Here is a 15,163-nt window from a genome sequence, read left to right as displayed (position 1 = left end):
TGCTACCTACGAGGTACACTATAACTATATACATTTATTTAAGCAATTATATACCTTAATATTTTCAGATTCTTATTAATTGTACAATTTCAGTACGTTAGAAAATGGTGAATAATATATTGCTTATTTACTAGAGAATTAACTTTTTGCTCATGATTTGTGTCAAGCTGCATTGGGATAGTAATTGGAAGTTAATTAAACACAAAAAAAGAGTATATAAAATGTATTTTTATTAAACAAAACAAGCCCTTAATACAGTGCATGATCTAGAGTGCCATATTTATAAAGCTCAAACTCAAAAGTCAGATGTTTTCCCCTGATTCTGTCTTTATATAGAAAAGCAGCCTTTATCTCAAGGTTTTAGATAGAGGCTCATGGATTCTACATATTTATTTAAAAATGTTTAAAGAGGTTAGAATAAGTTTAGGCCACAACATACTTTATATTAAATTAACATTTCATTTTAAACAGGTTTATTTTTAAAAAGAAAAAAATATATAATTTAAATAAAATCAGAAAAATCCAATTTAAATAAAAAAATCAATTTTTTCAAAATAATCAAATTTTTATCCACCTTGCTACCCCCTTTCTTGTAACAAAGATGCTTTAATTTTTGGGGGAGGTGGGAGTTGGAAGGAGGAAAGGAGATTTCAGAGAGAGAGAGAGAGGGTGGAAAGTGTACATGCATTATTTTAGATGCAGTAATAATGCAGATATATCATAGTACAAAATAGGAGATCACAACTAAATTGCATTGAAAACTGAAGGATTCAATTCTTATGAATTTTGGTATTTCATACAATTGCTATGGTTGTATTCTCTTCATATGAAATCACTCAAACCTCTCAATGCCATTGGTATTTGAAGGCAATTATTCTTATTTTATCTGCTAATTCTGATTTATCTAAATCCTGCTGTGCCAAACATATACCACAGCACTTTAATGTTCAAACTTAGGGTAATGCTGCATGCATGCAATGCACTTTTTGCTCCAGTGCAGTGCCTCTGCACTAGAGCTCAGCATTAGTGCAGCTACATTGGTGCATAAAACCCAAATTATACAGTATGCCTCTTTGGTGATCATCCATATGTAAGAAAAGAGATTATATAAAATATTAATGACTGAAATGTAATTTAATTTGACAATTCCACTCAGAATCAAAGAGTTACTCCAAAAAGTTGATAAAATAAATATATATATATTTCTAATCAAACCAGAGAAGGATCAAGGTGGTATAAATTCTGACCAACTCCTTTTACACATACTAGAGTCTGCACTCTGTTTATTTTACTGGGTACTGGTAACATCACTGAAACTGATTACAGGCCAAAATGTTTTATCAAATTACTTTCATCTGATCAATTAGTAGAAATTGCATGAACACACTCGTGAAAGTCTATGTGTACATAAAATGTTATGCTGCCTATAATTATGTTTATTATAGACATACACACCCCTCAGAACCACTGACATCATGAACTTGCAAAATGAGAAAGGGGAAAAAAACCACGTTTGGAAGACCTGTTCTCTTTCGTGTTTTCTGCCTACCTGTTACCCATGTCGTCCCTCGCTAAAGTAAGACCCCAGCCCTGTGACTAAGATCCGGTGGGATACTTAAGGGCAGTACAAACAAAGCTCTGCATCCTCAACTGCCACATGCCAAGTGTAGATTTAAGCCCTGTCTTCTGTAGGCCTTACAACCAAGTTTAAGGACAACTGCAACAGGGCTGTTAAAATTCAGTTGTAATGCCTGTATAGACAGAGCCTCCCTAGCACAGTGAATCCATGGTACACCCACACCTTGAATACTGAGTGCAGTTCCGGTCATCTCACCTCAAAAATATATATTAGAATGAGAAAACATACAGAGAAGGGCAACAAAAACAATAAGGTTCCATATGAGGAGAGATTAAAAAGACTGGGACTATTCAGCTTAGAAAAGAGATGGCTAAGGAGAGATATGGTAGAGGTCTACAAAATCATAAATGGTATGGAGAAAAAGTTTAAGTGTTATTTCTCCCTTCACATAACATAAGAACTAGGGTTCACCCAATCAAATTAATAGGCACCGAATTTAAAACAAACGTAAGGAAGTACTTCTTCACACCACACACAGTCAACCTGTGGAACTCATTGCCATGGGATGTTGTGAAGGCCAAAAGTATAACTGAGTTAAAATAAGAATTAGGTAAATCCATGGAGGATAGGCGAATAGACATAGATGGACCAAGATGGTAAGGGATGCAATCCGGTGCTCCAGGTGTCCCTACACTTCCAACTGCCAAAAGCTGGGACTGGATCATAGAGGATGGATCACTTGAAATTGCTCTGTTCTGTTCATTCTCTCTGACACAGCTGGCACTGGCCACTGGCAGAAGACAAGGAAACTGGGCTAGATGGACCATTGGTCTGACCCAGTATTCACCACAGAAGCCTATTAATTACATTAGTTGAGATTTCTACATATCTACAGGGACCAACTTTCAGAATCACACCCAGACTAAAGCCGGTGAGAAGCAAAGACAATTAGAATGTATTAGACGTGCCAAGTATTACTGCATCAAAGGAACAACCTTAGCTCCAGAAGGCTATTCAAAAGGCTATAAAGAGTAAAACTCTAAGATTAGTGTGCAGGCTTGTGTGTAAATCAGATTATTAGAGGTACAATACAGCACACATTCTCCCATAGATTAAACTTCAAAGAATTAACAAATTCAATATCTTTCAATTTTTAAAAATAGGTATTTTTTAAATTCTGGTGACCATAACTCATATAAGCAGAGGTGGAGACACACAACAGACTTGTGTGTTGTAAAATAATTTACCATGTTCTGTCACTTCCCATTTCATTAGGTATCAAACACAGCACACAACACGAGGAAGCTGGACGGACACGATGCCTAATGACGACCACAGGGATGATCAGCTGAAGGTTCCTCCATCACCAAGTTCAAACAAGTCATGTGTGACTTTGGAGTGGGTTTTGCTTTTAGCTAAGTTATTGCCACTCTCCACACTATAAAATACCCTTCACATAGGCTTCATCTACACTATGAGCTAGGGGTATGATTCCCAGCTTGCACAGACATACTTGCGCTAACTTTCATCTGAGCTAGCACATTAAAAATGGCAGTGAAGCCACAGTACCACAGGCAGCAACAGTGGTGGCACTGCCATGCCCAGGCCTACTGTAGCTACCCTATTATTTTTAAGGTGCAAGCTGAAATGAGAGATAGCATGAGTATATCTACAGGAGCTGGGAATCACACCCCTAGCTCGTAGCGTAGCCATGGCCATAGTCAAATCCATGAAAACCTATCTTTAATGTCAGGTATTGGATGCCTTACCACGGCTAAATGTACAGCTTACCTACCACACTTAAAAATGAATATCACTAGTCATAGTAGCTAAACAAAATTGAGCTATTTCTGCTAACATTAAAGATTATAAAGTAAACAATCCAACAAAAAAACAAAAATACACCACATTGGCCTTTGAAACTGCTGCTCATCCATAGCTCCATTGGGAAATTGGTATTTAGGATTTTTACAGCATCTAATCCACAAATAGCGTAAACAATTACTAAATTTTGAGAGTAAATTTCCTCTGGCAGGATTGAATGTAATAGCATAAAATAGATGAGAAATGAGTTTCATCATACAACTGTCAAAGAAGGGAAAAGGGATTTTGTTTCTTGCATATGGGTCAGTTCCAAGGAGCATATGAAGCAGAGATTAAATTATCCTCTCAACGCACTATTAGCATTTTCATGAATGGTTTCCAGTTGACAGCGAAAATTACCACCACTATCATAAATACATTAAACTGGAACTACTGAAACCATTGACTTTTTACAATTTTTTCTTTTATTCTCATGTATGCCTGAAGCTAGAGTGAGAAAAAAAAAGAATGCTTAAAATACAAACTGATATGTCAAAATATCTATCCATTTTAAATTGGAGATTTAAGGCCTGACCCACAAATATAATTTAAAAAAAAACAACAATGAGCAAACGAATAATTCCCCTTTCAGTGCTTTATATCTTTTGGCTATTTATTGATAGATTCTGAAAATGAACGTACAATGCAGCAGTTACATATATAAGTAAGACAAGAAAATTAAGCTAAAAGATTTAAATTAAAGATTTAAATTATAGAATGCAAGTTGCTTTTAGTAGACAAACATGGAGCCGTCAATGTTTCATTTACTTCTAGAAAGGTACTTGAGAGTTCACATTCCTCCATGCTATCACAAAGACACCAACCACTGTAACAGCACAAGCTTTATAACTTATGTCAAACGTCTATAAAAGATTTTTTCCAACATGGTGTCTAACCATGTAGCTCAAGCATGTTTCCTTTTTATCAAGGTTGATGCATCAAGCAGAGTAGGCATATGGTAGTATCTACTTACATTATTGATATTAAAAAAACCCAACTCCAATCTTGCAAGGCAAGACTACAACATACGGAAAGAAGAGTCAAACAGCATTCTAGCATACAGATAGAAGAGGAAAAATCATAAATGCTTATTCCAAAATTTACTCTCTTTGAATAATAAGGTTCATATATTTCCCACTTTCCAAGGTTTCCTGATTGACTGCTGCTCTACAACATGCCACACCATCATCCCGAGAACAGCATGGGATGACACTGGCATACTGTAACTTTGAAGAACTTTATGAAGGAATGCATGGAGATTGGCAGATTTCTTCTTGAGTGTATGTGTGTACCCAAGAGTCCACTACTACTCTCAGGAAGTGTGGCCTGAATATAGACGCAGATAAGATCTTTGACATATGTGACCAATACACGCCACCTGGCTATCTAGAGAACAAAGACTGTCTTTTTGTTCCTTACAGTTGGATGATGGAGCACAAATACTGAGATATATTTCCTGAACTACCTAGTTTTATCTTGAAATGTTTTTTGTTTGTTTTTTACTGGTATACAAGCATCCAAGGTATGCCACAGCTTTTCTGATGGGCATGATGGCTTGGGACACAAGAACATCAGTGCTACATACTGTGATTTATGGGACATGGAGTTGACTTTAAGGAGAAATTCCAGGATGATCCCAAGAACTATTTTTTCTGTAACAGAAATGCTGAAGTTGTGTTCTATGGGCAGAGTTCCTAATTCCGATATTTGTCTGGTTATAGACTGTTGACATAACGTCTATAAAAACCCCACTTAACAGAAAGGTAATAAAGAGAAACCTCCCTCAGAAGTTCTAAAGGACGTACCACAGTGATACTGAATACCAATCTGATGCCCCAAGGTGGAGTCCCTCTGTGTAGTTGTTGAAGATGTACGAGTAAGGCTTCTTGAACAAATTCAATGCCTGCATATATACATTCTTCCTTCTGACACTCCCAGCACATTGAGTAGCGCTGATGTGCATACCTTCAATTTCAGTGCATTTAAACTCACAGTGAAATTGTCCTGAAGGAACTCTAGCACTGTACATGATGTATTTTTGCTGATCTTGGTGTAACTCTGCTCTCTAAAGCAGCATTTAAAATTTTACCAAGATAATATATTTACTCAATTGATAGAGCTTATCTGGAAATGGAAAGAGTAGAGGTTACCTGGCCAAATAGCCCTCCTCCTTTAGTTGCTCCCTGTCAAAGGGCAGGCAGCTGGCCAGTCTGCTGCAGTCAGGTTGCACGAAGGGGTCCTTGGGGCAATCAGGAGATCCTTTTTATGTGGCACACACAACAGTGGTTCTGTTGCCGTGTTTACTGGGTCCAAAATTCAGGGTCTCTGTAGTCACCATGATGCCACCAGAATTATGAAAGTCCTCTCCTTTCTGACTTTCTGTGCAGTCCAGGGCAGAAGCAGGTACAGCAGGAATACATACAAACTCTGGATCTGCGTCAAAGCACTCCTCAACGTAGGCTCCTGCTCACAAGGTCCATACTTTGCCTGCTTTGACAATCTACGGTTGGGTTGTTTTTCCCTTTGATGTACATTGCCCAGGTGAACAGGTTATTCTATTTGCCCAGCAATAATATCTGGCCTTTCCTTGCATAGCAAGTGACCTGGCTTCCATCTCCATGCTGAATTACACCATGGCACATATGTGGATGTCTGACATTGAATATAAGAACATCTTCAGGTCTTGCAGGATGGCTTGCAGTTTTAGGCAGTTGACATAGCTTCTTCTCTTTGTTAGACCATGTGCCTTGGACTATTCCTATGCTGAAGGTGCTCCACCACCCCCTAAACTGGCATATGTTACCTTTTGTCTAGTTCTGAGATTTGGAGAGCCTTCCAGCATCTGTTATTCATCATCTACCACTGATGTGATATGGACACTTCTGAAAGGACCTTGATCTTGGTTGGAAGTGATGATAAGTCCAGGGGACACAACAGGAGAAAAAAAATCTAGAAAGGCACTATGTGGAATTTAGCCCCTGTGGTATATATGTACAGAAGACATGGGAGGGACAGGATCATGCATTCTGAAGGAATACTGAACTCACTACATGGACTTTGTTAACTTCTGCTTTCACTCCTTATAAATGAATACTTTGTGACAAATTGCACCCCACATGAATAACTTTAAATAGCATGAACTAATGGTTCTCCCAGTTTATCTCGAAACTATGCTTCCCTGGTACTTGTACTGCTGGTAGGGTGTCCACTGGGGCCTTGCATCTCGATGGGGCACAGAGCAGAAGGTCATCAAAGAAGATACAGATATGAACTGTTTCCTGTCTGAGAGCTGCTAGTAGAACCTCCAAGACCTAAGTAAACAGCCTGAGTAAGGATCTGTATGTACTGGAAATGGTGCCAACCATCAGCAAAGCAAATTGCCATAAGATTAGTTTGACCTCAATTGTATGTAAGGTCTTGGAACAAATTTTGAAAGAGAAAGTAGTAAAGACAGAGAGATGAATGGCAATTCGGATCAAATACAACACGTTTTACAAAAGGTAGATCATGCCGGACCAATCTGATATCCTTCTTTGAGAAGATAACTGATTTTTTAGACAAAGGAAATGCAGTAGATTTAATCTACCTGGATTTCAGTAAGGCATTTGATACAGTTCCAAATGGGAAATTATTAGTTAAATTGGAGAAGATGACAATTAATATGAGAATTGAAAGTTGGATAAGGAACTGGTTAAAGGGGAGACTACAGCAGGTCATAATGAAAGGTGAACTGTCAGGCTGGAGGGAAGTTACTAGTGGAGTTCTTCACGGATCAGTCTTGGGACCAATTTTATTTAACATTTTCATTACTGACTTTGGCACAAAAAGTGTGTGCGCGCTAATAAACTTTGTGGATGACACAAAGTTGTGAGGTATTGCCAATATGAAAGCGGACTGGAATATATACAAGAAGATCTGGATGACCTTGTAAACTGGAGTACAGAAATGGGATGAAATTTAATAGTGCAAAGTCATGCATTTAGGGACTGACAACAAAGATTTTTGCTATAAGCTGCGGACTTATCAGTGGGACATGACAGAGGAGGAGACCTGAGTGTATTGGTTGATCAAACCTGTGATCTCTGCACCTGTTCCAGTTTGAATGCATCTTTCTTAAACATGGGAGACCAGTCTAAATGATGGATTCTCTGTAACTTGAAGTCTTTAAACCATGATTTGAGGACTTCAGTAACTCAGCCAGAGGTTAGGGTCTATTATAGAAGTGGGTGGGCAAAGTTCTGTGGCCTGCGATATGCAGGAGGTCAGACTAGATGATCACAATAATCCCTGCTGACCTTAAAGTCCCTGAGTCCATGAGCAAATAAGGATGTGGAAGGGTGCGTATAGACAAAAGGAAGTCTCCATAAGATATGGATCCCTCTTGCATTTTGATTTTCACAAAAACTTCTTCAAGTACTTCAGATCCAGAACTGCTCTGTTCCCTCCCAAACTTCTGGGGAGTAGGAAAACAATGGGGTATAGGCACTGGCCTCTCTTTGATTCAGGAGCAGATGGACTATAGCTAAGGCTTCGTTTTAGTCACGGGTATTTTTAGTAAAAGTCACGGACAGGTCACAGGCAGTATACAAAAATTCATGGCCCGTGACCTGTCCATGACTAACTAAAAATACCCATGACTAAAACTTGGGGGGGGGGGGGGTGCGCTGCCCAAGGGTGCCACAAGTGCTGGGGGAGGGCGGCCCCGGTGCGGGGGGGCGCGCACGGCCCGGGACCCCCGCTGGTGCTGGGGAGGGGGGGTTTGGCAGGGCCGGCAGGCTCCCTACCTGGCTCCGCGCCTCCCCTCCCTGTCCCCCCAGCTGCATCAGAATTTGGGTGTGGGAGGGGGCATAGGGTTGAGGCACGGGATGGGGCGAGGTGGGCTCTGGGCGGTGCTTACCTGGGGGGCTCCCCGGAAGCGGCGACATCCCCCTCGCTCAGCTGCTAGGCAGAGGCGTGGCCAGCCAGCATTGCACCCTGCCTCTGCCCAGAGCGCTGGCTTCGCAGCTCCCATTGGCCAGGAACCGCAGCCTATGGGAGCCGTGGGGGCGGTGCCTGTAGGCGGAGGCAGCGCGCAGAGCTGCCTGGCCATGCCTCCACCTGGCAGCTGAGCGAGGGGGATGTTGCCACTTCCAGAGAGCCCCCCAGGTAAGTGCCGCCCAGAGCCTGCCTCACCCCATCCCATTCCTCAACCCCCTCCCACACCCAAACTCTGCTGCTGGGGCTGCACGGTGGCCCAAGACTGCCCCAGCAGCAGCCGGTACAATCGGTGCAGGGGCTGCGTGAGCCGTGACTACTGTGACAAACTTGCAGCCTTAACTATAGCTAGCTATCTTAGATATTTGTACAGCCCCTTTTACTATAGCATCGAAGTGACTCAAACGTATTTATCCACACAAAATCTCTGGGACGTGGGGAACCGACACAGGGAGACTAAAGGATTTGCCCAAGTTCATACAGGAAGTCTGTCACAGAGTATGGAACTTAACCAAAGTCTCAGACTAGTACCTTATTCACTGGACCATCTTTCTTCAAGCTTCCCTCTGATCTATATTTGTGTGAGCATCAGAGATGAACCCTTAGACAATGGGGATAGGAGGAATCTGCACCTGGGTTCTTTGGTTAACCCTATCAAGTATTTCTTTTGGCCTATGTCCAAACAAGCATTTTATAATCATGATGAGTGTTCCTTCGTCTGCAGTGGAGACAAGTCTGCCACTCAGCTGAGACTCTGTTTTCAACTGCGCATACCACGGGTCACACAAACAGTTTTTTAAAGGGGTGAGGTGGGGGGGTTCTCTGTGTGGAATCTCCTTGGGGCAATTTCTGCTCCATCTTCCTGTACTGTCTCTCTCTTTTATTGTACCTCCTTACGGAATAGCCTCAGGAGAACTGTTTGATCTAAACCAAACTCTGCAACAGGGTTGTCCATCCACCTTGCCTATAGTTCTGAAGGGAGACCAAAACTAGCCAGCTCTTCAGAAAGAAAACTATCCCTGAGCCAGCGACTGACTTGTCTGCAAGCAGGCTAATGACCCACTGCAGGAAAAATGAGCCATACTATGTGGAATTAGGCTATGTCTACGCTATGGGGACGATAGCTGCATAGATATGATGCCACAGTTGTGTTGGCATAACTCTGTAGTGTAGATGCAGCCTACAGCGACGAAAGGGGTTTTTATGTCGCTGTGGGAGCACCACCTCCCCAAGCGATGGTAGCTCGGTTGACTGAAGCATTCTTCCATTGACCTAGGTATGTCTATACCAGGGGTTAAATGGGCCTAACTATGGCAATCAGGGCACACACCCTAAGTGCCATAGCTATGTCAACTTAAAATTTCAATGTAGACCGGGCCTTAGACCAAGTATCTAAATGTTTTGTGGTTGTTTTTGTCTAATAGATTCCTCTGTACCCTCCTCAGATAACTTACAACTCAGCAGCAGTCAATTCAACCTGTCGGAAGCTCTAAATGATTTACAGTACATAGTTCTCCCGTCTCTCTTAGGTTTGCTAAGATATTACAAAAAATAAAGGACCCACAAACAGGTTCAACTCTGTTCTTAATTTGATGATAAATAGTTAAATTTATTTGATAAGTAACTAAATCTCAGTATTCCCCAAAAGTAAGTTAAATGGAGGGAGGAGAATTTTAAACATTCAATAAAAAGAACAGAAGGGGACTATAAAGCTTGTGACTCACTGCTAATGTCACAGGTTGCTCCTCTAGGACGCCCCTTAGGGAGAGAGTAGGCACCTCTCTCATCCCAGATGTCCTTCCCTGATTGTAGGTATCACTGTGGCGCTGGTTTGGACTGTGGTCCCCCAGCTGTTTTCGGGAGGCAGCTCTCCCCTCTGCTGGGCATAACAGCAGTTCAAAATGAAAAAGGCAAACAAAATATTCCTACAGCCCATAAAACAGCCTGGGCTTATCCTGCTGTTCCCCCTCAAGACAAAAGGTAAATAACCTGCATCAAGGGGGTCAGAGTTCTCAACCCCTCTCTGTCGGAGGGTCCCAGGCTGACGGCCCTGGGCTGTGAAAGGGTTAACACAGTACTGACAGTCCCTCTACCTCTTCAAAGGGTCTAGGCAGCAGAGGCTCTTCAGCAGCTTTCCTGGTAAGCAGCGCCTGCTCTGTGGGACTAGGGAGCTCTGGGTCCAAGCTCTGCTTCCCTTCAAGCACTGCCCTGCACCAGGCTTGGATCCTCTCTTTTAAGGAGCCACGCCTCTACAGGTTTGACAGGCCTCATAGATGCACCAGACTGAGGCTGACTGCCCAGAGATGCTTTTTAACACCTTCCTGACTGGGGTGAGCGTCTGTCCCACCACAGCCAGACTGAACAAAAAGTGTCAGCGTGGAAGGGCAAGGAGAGGAGGGGAATATGGGCATGTTTTACTTTCAAATGGGATGCTCTGAACAATATTCTGCGGTGTACCAATAATTCTAAGAGGAAGAATCTTTTGCATCCACAGTCTCCAATGGCTGGAGTCTTGAAGCCCAATAGTACAACTTATAACTAGGGAATACAATTCTCAGGGTAGCTGTGAGACCCAGTCTTCTACAATACTTCAGGTCATACCAGTCAAACCTACAGAATCTCTCAGATGACTTTAAAGGGCAGTAAATGTCACATTTTTTTGAGCAAGCATTCAGGTCTTCGAACTAGTGTCATCGGAATCAAACTGACACAACAAAAGTATGAGGAGCTTGTGAGGACTTCTTACAAGGTCTGTTCTAATTTTAGAAATGACCAGGGGACAACTGTGTCTGTGCTAATTAGTGAGAGAGAGAGATATTTACAGCTTATTTTGTAGGGCAGCAAGGTAATAAGAAGTCCTGAAGAGCAGCTGTCTTGCCCAATGAAAAGGCTTCAGATTTAGTTAAATTAATTTTACAATCAGAGAGACACCATTCAACACTTGGAGAAGAGATGAACTGATGTGCCACGGTTAGTTGGGTTTAAGGAGACGTGAGCAGCATATAGTGACATCTTACGACATCCCCAGTGGGGGAGAGGGGACACATACAGAGCCCTTTAACTCGGGGTTTCATATAAATTGACATATCTTTAAATCAAACACAAAAGGAGACATTCAATTCTGACTAGAGAAAAATACGATAGATAATTTGAGCCAACAATGGCTTATGGATAAGAACCAAGATCCATGGTCAAAATGGAATACAAAGGTCTCAGGTATATCCCAAATAGGGGCTAAAAGAGGGTAGATTGGTGCCTTAGTTTTTAATGGCACTCCAACTAGTCCTATATTTAGACAGATATTTAAAAAGGTCTGCTGGTGGCATCTGACTCAGATGATGAAAATAAACATGCATCGGTCCACTCTGCTCTGGATTGTTATCGAGCAGAACCCATCATATCCTCTGGAATGGTGGCTGAAGCATGAAGGGACATATGAATCTTTAGCACAGCTGGCATGTAAGTATCTTGCGAAGCCGGTTACAACAGTGCCATGCGAACGGGCACCATTATCTCCTGCAAATGTAACCAAACTTGTTTGTCTCAGCAATTGGCTGAAGTAGGACTGAGTGGACTTGTAGGCTCTAAAGTTTTACAGAGTTTTATTTTTGAATGCAGGGGTTTTTTGTACATAATTCAACATTTGTTAGTTTAACTTTCATGATAAAGAGATTGCACTATAGTACTTGTATCAGGTGAAATGAAATATACTATTTATTTTGTTTTTTACAGTGCAAATATTTGTATTAAAAAATAAATAGAAAGTGAGCACTGTACACTTTGTATTCTGTGTTGTAATTGAAATCAATCTATTTGAAAATGTAGACAACATCCAAAAATATTGAAATAAATGGTATTCTGTTATTGTTTAACAGTGCAATTAATTGTGCGATTAATCACGATTCATTTTTTTAATCGCTTGACAGCCCTATTCATTACATTTAAAAATCTGAAGTCTGAATATCACAATGATGGGCAAATTAGATGGGGGTAAGAAACATCCATGAAAGTCAAAATTATGATCAAAACTTGCGGGTTCTTTTTATAGCAACACCTGCAAGTACTTATAATACTGAAGAGTAAAATTACTTTCAGTGCAATATACTCGGTAAATACATCATCTCTTCTTGCAGAAGGTTCACTAAAATACTAATCAAATCAGAGACTTTTGCTTGTCAGTGCTTAACTTCCTCTCAACTAAGAAGACAGTTTAAGATAATTTATCATAGCACATTCAGAAATAACAAATGAATGCATCAACTGTGGTTTTTTTTTTTAAGTGTGTTGCAGGTTTTCAGCGAGATGATTAGCTAGCCTTTTTCTTATTTTGGTATATTAATCATTATCCTGCAAATACAGAACAAAAGATGAAGGCCTCAATCTACTTGAGAGATATTTGTTTGAAGAAAAAAAAAAAAAGTTTAAACACAATATCCACTAAAACATATACTAGCACACTTTAAACTTCCAGTGTGGATAGGCCAAAGATGTGTTGGAAACATTTTCAAAAATTATTTTCTATTACACTGATTCATCAAACTGTAAGAACCTGGTTGGAAGGAACTGTGTCCCACACAAGTGTACAAAGATCTTTTGTCTGGCATAAATTTATAATGGAAGCACTTAAGTTATCCTAACATACATAACCAATTTTTACAGGATTTTAAGTTAGAAAAAGGTAATTCTAGCTAAGATAGAAACACAACTGTCCTGAATTCTATTACCTTTGCCACACTGCAATGGTAAGACATCACTGTCTTCTAATAGCACACACCAGGAGCCTTTGTATTTCATATGCTCTTTTTGTACACAAGACGTGGTGAACATAATCTCTCAGTCCAGCAGCTCTCTGGCCCTATACACAACAAGAAAATGAAGTAAATGAATGTCAGCAACTACCTCTTCTCCCACCCCTCAGTTGGTATGAGAAGTATTTCACTGCTAGGATAGATGGGACAAACAGTTTTCATCACCTTTAAAGAAAGCTTGATTGAGTCCTTGTGGAATGTGCTTTCAATCAGCCTTTCTATACATGCTGAAAACAGTGCTGTCGTGTCTATACTAGCATTTAAACTGTTTTCAATTCCAACTTTTGGGTACAGGTAGAGGAAGCAGTGTTAATAAGTACTGTCAGAAGTGGGTCATTTTTCTTGTGTAGACATGGCCTTGGAGTGACATATTAACACAACACATTGCATAGGAAATAGCTATTACTACCTTCCAGCACACGATATTTTAACTATCACAGATGTGGTTAAAGCTGACGGATGTGCTAACCACCCTTCTTTCAGACTAAATGAAAGGAGCAAGTAAGCCCCTTTATGGAATAAAATAGCTGGAGACAACAGAAGCTGCCGCCCAAGGCAATCGACCATATGGCAAAGCCTGAACAGAGCGACGTTGTGTGGTCTGAGGAGTTTCCCTAGATTGATAGCAAACACAGAAGCTAGGGGATTGTTTCTGGAGAGAGAGAGAGAGAGAGAGAGTGAGTATGCAAGAAAAAAGCCAGCACACAGTTAGAGAAACAACTGTGAAAGTGGCCATGAGAGAGAGCAGAAGGACAGAATTTCTTGGAGCACAGGACTTGATGGAGGGGCAGACTTGGAAACTGTAAGCAAGGAAACTGTCTGCTGCTGTTTGTTTCTATTGTGTTCAGGGAAACAGGACTTTGTGGACATTCTTTGCAAACAAACAGGACTGCATCAAAGAAATACTTGACTTGTATCATCAATTTTTTTCCTAACAGTCACAACCTGACAAGGCACCAAACATTGGCTAATCGTTCAGGCCAGAAAGGGCAATATATCATCCTTCACTTAGATCCTCCAGTTTCCCTGCACTGCCTAGCACAGCTTCCCTGTGCGTAAAGGGGAAAGAATGCATGAAAAGTGGGATGCTTTACTATTAATAGCATCATTACCATCCATCCAGTCTGTCTGTCCAGGTATTTATATGGCCTCCTCACCAGGGTATTTGAACATCTACCATGATTACCATCAATATTTTGTGGTTGCCACCGCAAGCTAAACCTAAATTTTGTGGTACTCTGATGTGGCAGGCAGAAAATTCTGCAGCAACTTAATTTAAATTCTAAAATGTGAGGGTTTTCTTGAATTAAATATAAAAATAAAACAATCAGGACGGTATCCTGCTGTTGGTCATTGATACTAAATTCAGTTTTTCTGCTGCTCCCACATTTTTAAATTTCAACCAGCCATAGATTTTTGTATTGGTTCTCCATGACTGTATCAGAGAAGTTGTTATCATGGGAGGCCCAAGAAAGTTCTGGCAGCTGGGGCTTTTGGCAACTGAGATGGAGGAGGAGGCAATTTGGGATTATGGGATGTAAAAAAATAATTGTATGTATGCTAAATAATCAGCAGTGACATAACTAATGCCGATATGCAAATCGCCAGCTTTCAGTTTCAGAGTCCATATCCCACTGATATGGAAGGAGATCAGACTTCTCAAAGCTATTGTTTCAAGTTGTCCACAGATTCAGGAAGACAGTTCTGCATTGGCTAAATAATAAAACATGAACCAGCTGTTTTTTCACAAGTATAAGGGACAGAGTTCTTTTTATTTTATTTTTTTAATTAAAGGTGAGGTTGTGAAGCATAGTTCTGCAGAAAAAGGTAGATTCCACATAAAATTTTATGGCCTTGGGATCAGAAAGTAATATACAGGTCCCTAATAGTCTGTTAGATTACTAAGGACACAAATCCTGCAGACACTTAAGCATGTAGA

At 40.7% G+C, this 15,163-nt stretch overlaps 1 protein-coding gene across 1 annotated transcript in view; it reads right to left on the bottom strand.

Moving 5' to 3' along the window:
* TAOK1 (TAO kinase 1) overlaps positions 1 to 15,163 on the bottom strand; it is a 68,310-nt gene that overhangs the window by 53,086 nt on the left and 61 nt on the right. The window contains exon 2 of the mRNA XM_065418104.1: positions 13,141 to 13,271. The gene's annotated coding sequence lies outside the window, so the exon portion shown is untranslated. The remainder of the gene's footprint in view (positions 1 to 13,140; positions 13,272 to 15,163) is intronic.

This window comes from Emys orbicularis, chromosome 17, assembly GCF_028017835.1.
Source record: "Emys orbicularis isolate rEmyOrb1 chromosome 17, rEmyOrb1.hap1, whole genome shotgun sequence".
NCBI classification, from domain to species: domain Eukaryota; kingdom Metazoa; phylum Chordata; order Testudines; family Emydidae; genus Emys; species Emys orbicularis.
This window is presented reverse-complemented; position numbering and strand designations above follow the sequence as displayed.